The 6,000-nt window shown below is 40.6% G+C and overlaps 1 protein-coding gene across 4 annotated transcripts in view; it reads left to right on the top strand.

The window, feature by feature from the left end:
* The first annotated feature begins 619 nt into the window (after positions 1–619).
* The window catches only part of hivep2a (HIVEP zinc finger 2a), a 121,580-nt gene continuing 116,199 nt past the window's right edge, over positions 620–6,000 (top strand). For 3 of the 4 annotated variants that reach the window (XM_048251206.1, XM_048251203.1, XM_048251205.1), the window contains exon 1: positions 621–1,005. The gene's annotated coding sequence lies outside the window, so the exon portion shown is untranslated. Of the gene's footprint in view, positions 1,006–6,000 lie in introns of all 4 variants that reach the window. The other variant, XM_048251207.1, reaches the window with a different exon arrangement.

The following is a 6,000-nucleotide window of genomic DNA, read 5'->3' as shown; positions in this document are numbered from 1 at the left end:
TTAATGTTACAATAATATTTTGACAACCTAAATGTAATGTTGTCTTAGGTTTTCTAAAGGTTTTTTATTTTTATTTACATGGTTAGGGGAACGTTACTGCAACCAAATAGTAATGTTCTCTAAAGGTTGCCCCTAGGTTACCATAAATGTTAAGAGAACGTTAAGAGAACGTTCTGCAAACCAAAACACGTAACCAAAATCTAACATAGGCCTAGTATTTCTGTCAGAAAAAAAACTTTCCTGGCAACCCATAGGACAACGTAACTTTCAAGCGTTCCCATAATCAATAAAAAAAAAAGTTCTCCTAACGTTCTAATAACCAAAAAATGTTATCTGGCTATCACCTGATTAGAACACTTGACTGTATAAAAACAGCAGTCACAGATGCACTAACTTGCTGTCATGGCTGTCACTTTGATAGGCCTAAGTGTTACACGGACTCATACTATTTCCGTTTATGTTTGAGCATGATTTTTGATGTGCTAACGCCGACCACAACTGCGAATCTATTCTTGCGTCGCAGAGGGATCCCCTCCTGCAATGCGCCTTGAAGAAGCTAGGGATCGAGGCTTCCGAGCTCTCCCCGCCTCTCCCTGCCCTCTTCGTTGGTCTTAAGCCTCTATGGGACACGCTGGGGGATCCAATGACGTCAGAAGCACTCTTACACATTCATACGGTGTAGCAGACTTACTATTCTGGGAAGTGGGGCTAGGAAAAGGCCGACTCTGCCTCTTTATTGCGAGTTCCTTCATTTGCTGTCGCGTATCGGGGGCACAACAAACAGCTATTACCGTGAGATGGTGCAACAGCATGTAGCTTGTAGGCTATGTTAAACATCGGCTCTATTATTGGCGGAAAGTGAATAGCCTACCTCTTCCGTAGGCTAGTTAAAATAATTCTCGTTGTGATCCTTCGAGCCTAACAGAGGTACATAAACGTCTCAGAATCGTCTGTGGTGGCTGATGCTGTTGGACATTTAATGCAACGCACTTCAGATATGATACGGTAAGTCACTTGTTGAAGATTAACAACGCCTGCATAGATTGAAATGTCATTATATAAAAACTTCACTGCAGTTGTATGTATACTAGGGGGAATACCCAGTTACTTGCATGTAGACTTGGAATGTTGCGTAATATCCTGTGGAATTTGCTCTTTTCTGCGGGCTAAGTGTTATTATTGCTTACTGATATTTGGGCACCAATCTTATGGTTGATTTTTGTGGGATTCTATGCACTCTGACACTCTTAACATAAGGACATTCGGATCGTAATATTGTGCCCCTGTCTGTATTTATGTGTGGGTGTGTGTGTTTGAGTAAGTAGGTGTCTTGTGTGCGCGCTCTGTAGAGAGAGTGGGAGGGTCGCTGGCTCGTTCCGGGAATGTTCCATGACGTGTTCGCCGTCAGGAAGGGCTGCGGAAGGGGGTTTTCAGCCAGGCGCCTCTTTTCTCTGTTTTCAATAGACTGCAGTGAAGCTGCTGTATGCATCCTTCTTAGTTGACCCTATTTGACACGCTACCGGAACGGCTCAAACATGATTATTACATTTCAAAGTAACCAAAGTTAAACTGTAGAATATTTGAATTGAACTACCATTTGTGTTCTGTAGCCTAGGCTATTTTCGTAACAGGATGTCAGATATGCTGAAGCATTAGGCCCATCATTGTGATTGTAAATATAGCCTACAGCCAATTTCTCTCACAAGCCTTACATGTTAGGCTTCATCATTAATAAATGAATGTCAGATGCAGATCTGGAACGACTTGTTACAAAGTCAACTCCTGCCCGGGTTTACCAGCCACCACATTAGTTATTGAATGATTTATGTTATTGTGAATTTCGTTGTGCTCCCCTGTTCTTCAACCCATGTCTACCTCCAAGAACAAAGTGATGAGCATGCTTGGTCATAACCTTCCAAAAACTATTGATCCAGAGATACATCATTGGTGGTTTATACGGGAATATGCCACCAGATAGCATATAATAAGAATGTGTTTTCCCTTGGTGGGGAAATCTGAGCAGAATATAGGCTATGCAGATGAGGTAGTAGATTAACAATATAGGCCTACTGCAGAGGTGTAAGTCGCACATGTGAAAGATACAAGCAAGTCACATGTCTTAAACCTTTAAGTCTCAAGCAAGTCCAAGTCATTTTTTTTGACAATCAAGTCAAAAGTCATAGCTTGGGTCAAGCAAGTCAAGTCAAGTCATAGCTTGGTTCAAGCAAGTCACAAGCCAAGTCATTCAAATTCATGATGATTTACCCCCGTTTTCATTTTGAAATAGCCTACAGTAGGCTAGTTATGAACTGCTGGAGTTTTATTTACAACAAACAAAATAGGCATTTCATTCAAGCCACATACATCTGAAAGGTGTAACATAAGATGAAACGTCGGCCCCAGCAGTGGCGCGACTGGCTGGGGCACCTGCACTGTATGCCGGCGACCCGGGTTCGATTCCTGTCCCGTGGTCCTTTCCGGATCCCACCCCGACTCTCTCTCCCACTCACTTCCTGTCAATCTCCACTATCCTATCTGATTAAAGGCATAAAAAGCCAAAAAAAAAAAAAAATAAGATGAAATGTATACAAATAAAAATAAATGTATTTCAAGTAGACCTATTATAAAATAGCCCATTATTGTTTCAATATGCCTCAAACATTAGGTAGGCTACATCAAATCATGAAAATATATTCAAACAACTCAAGTCATCAACGATGACCAATCAATCAAATGCTGCTGCTGCCAAACTTTGACAAGCAGGATGGCACACTGGATTTTAGGAGGGTTTAGAGGCGCTTACTTTAGGTTACATTGGCAACATTTTTGCTAGCACATCAAAATTAAACTTAGACAAGAAAATGTTTCACTTTCATTTCACACATTTTAACCTAATATCTTGTTAAAAGGACACCAGGCAACGTTTTCGTGTTAATTACTCATCTTCGTAAGTCGGTATATGGTTAAATGACTGCACTGAAATGGTTTGCCTCCTTCTTAGAGGGAAGAACCTTTTCAGTTTCTTTCAATGATACTTCATCTTCATCTGCCCCCTTATCTTATGGTGTTCCACAGGGATCAGTGCTTAGTTGTATTTTATTCTCACTGTACATGTTGCCACTCAGTCAAATTATGAAAAAGCACGGTATATCCTATCATTGCTATGCAGATGATACACAACTGTATCTCCCATTTAAATGTGGTTCCTCTGGTGCTCTAAACCCATTGCTTGATTGCCTAAAAGAGATTAAACAATGGATGTCGACCAATTTTTTAAAACTGAATGAATCCAAAACAGAAATTCTATTTTTTGGTTAACATGAAGCTGCAAATAATGCAATTAGTGAACTAGGGTCTTTTGCCAGATTTGTAAAACCTTATGCAAGAAATCTTGGCTTTCTACTTGACCCTGATTTTAAATTTGAGAAACAAATTAATGCTGTTGTCAAGTCATCTTTTTACCACCTTAGAATCTTAAGTAAAGCCAAAACTATGTTTTCTTTCAAAGACTTTGAGATATTGATCCATGCCTTTATTTCATCCTTCCTGGACTACTGTAACTCCCTTTTTTTGGTGTCACTCAGTCCACTCTATTCCGACCAGATGTTGCAAAATGCAGCTGCAAGGCTGCTCACCAAGTCTAAAAAGACACAACATATTTCTCCAGTTTTGAAATCTCTGCAATGGCTACCAGTGAAATTTAGAGTAGATTACAAAATTCTTCTTTTTGTCTTTAAAGCTTTAAATGGACAAGCTCCTCAATACCTAAGTGAGCTTGTACACTTTCACTGCCCTCCCAGAACTCTGAGGTCATCAGATAAACAACTGCTCTCAGTACCTCAGAGTCGTCTAATAAAGGTGACCGTGCTTTTTCAGTAGCTGGGCCCAAGTTGTGGAACAACCTCCCTTTTCACATTAGATCTACACCAACTATTGGTGCTTTTAAAGCCAAGTTAAAAGAACATATGCTATTAATGGCTTTTAAATGAATTGTGGAATGTAATTATAGGCTATATATATATGTACATATTATTTTAGTTTTATTTTCCTGTTGTGTTTTTTTTTTTTGTGTGTGTCTTGATTCATTTTATCTTATATTAACTATTTATCTGTTTTTATTTATTTATTTTATTTTTTTGAGCACTTTGGTCAACCACAGGTTGTTTTAAATTGGGCTATATAAATAAACTTGACTATGACTATGACTATGACTATGTTACAGGGCGAATGAAGACTCTCTCGCCCGCCCCTACTGCCTGTAGGAAGAATATCCCGCTTGCAAGTTCAGTGTATCCTACCCGCCGACCAAAGCAGACAGGCTAACGATTGTAGCCAGGCAGGCTAGAGATTGTTGCAAACGTGTGTATAATGGCAGAGCCGGCGAAGAAGCAGCGAAAACCCTTGACAGAAGATGCAAAGAAAAGGAAAAGAGCTTCAGACTGAGCAAGGGGGAGTTTCGTAGAGAAAAGCATCAGGCTTGCCTGGTGTCCCTTTAACTAAAAAGCATAATTGATTCACAGCCAACTCTTAACATGCCTCAAATGTACTATCTTTGCGGCATGTTTGTACATACCTCGCAATGATTTTACACACCGCTATGAAACAATCACGCCTGAAGTGGGCAAAAGTGTCCATCTGGCCAGATGTACTAGGGGCCAAATGGACGCTTTTGCGCCCACTCTAGGCGTATTTGTTTCGCAACATGTGTGTAAAATCATTGCGAGGTATGTACAAACAGGCCGCAAAGATGTTAAAGCGCAAACTGCCTGTCGCGGGAGCTGAAAGTGGCACATTGCGTTTTTCGTGTCATGCATGCATTCATGAGAGGATCCATGGGAAAGTGGGAGTTTAGCGTAAAGAGATGGGAGGGGAAGCGTAAAGAGCGCCTAATTATATATTCCGCGGCATGTACAAAGACTGCTCGTGAAAGCGCACGTCTATTCTGCGCCTAAATACTTCCACCTTGTAAAAGCAGGTGTTTATCCAAATTGCAGATCAAAGCATCAATAAGAGAACCTTTCAAAGACAACAGAATCACTATTTAGAGCACCAGTTTTGTAAGTAGTACTTTCAAAAGCAACCTTAACTTTCGTTGGCCTTTCGAATGTCTTACTTTTACTTTCACGTCATTCACTTAAACTTTCCTACTTGCTAGATTTGACCAATCTTCCATAGTAGTTTGAGTAGGACTACTGATCTTCATTATCTCCCTGCTTGTTGACATCTTATCATGTATGGCAGTGGTCGCCAACCCGTCGATCGCGATTGACCAGTAGATCTTTAGGACTTGCCCAGTAGATCCCAAAAATAACAGGAAAATTGAAAACACAGTCACCAAATTCCCACATGTTCGCAACGTTTACAGGGCCTACATTTCAGCGTGGGATAGCGCATGATTTATTCAAGACCTAGCCATCATAATGCGAGAAATTCCTGCATACATTTACAGTGCTGTCTGATAACGTCAATCTAATAATGGAGCAGCGTGAATGCGGGACCGGACGGACCAACTTCTGACTTGAACCGAACGTAATCCCATGCAGACAAACACGCGCACAGCACCACTTTGCAGGTGCGCTCTCTCTCTCTCGCAACAGGACTTGTCGCCGCTGTTGTAAAGCCACTTGTCACAGCTGTTGTAAAGCCACTTCTCAAGAAAAATAACCTGGATGCCTCCATGCTAAACAATTACAGGCCCATATCCAATCTACCTTTTATTGGCAAAATTATTGAAAAAGTAGTCTTTAATCAATTAACCACATTCCTAACATCAAATGGGTATTTTGATTACTTTCAGTCTGGTTTTCGGGCAAATCACAGCACTGAAACAGCTCTTATTAAAGTTTCCAATGACATACGCCTCAACACAGATTCAGGTAAAACATCAGTCCTAGTGCTACTGGACCTTAGTGCAGCATTTGACACTGTTGATCACAATATTTTACTACACAGACTAGAACACTGGGTTGGATTTACAGGCACAGTTATCAGCTGGCTAAA

This window comes from Alosa alosa, chromosome 8 (assembly GCF_017589495.1).
Source record: "Alosa alosa isolate M-15738 ecotype Scorff River chromosome 8, AALO_Geno_1.1, whole genome shotgun sequence".
Classification (NCBI taxonomy): domain Eukaryota; kingdom Metazoa; phylum Chordata; class Actinopteri; order Clupeiformes; family Clupeidae; genus Alosa; species Alosa alosa.
This window is presented reverse-complemented; position numbering and strand designations above follow the sequence as displayed.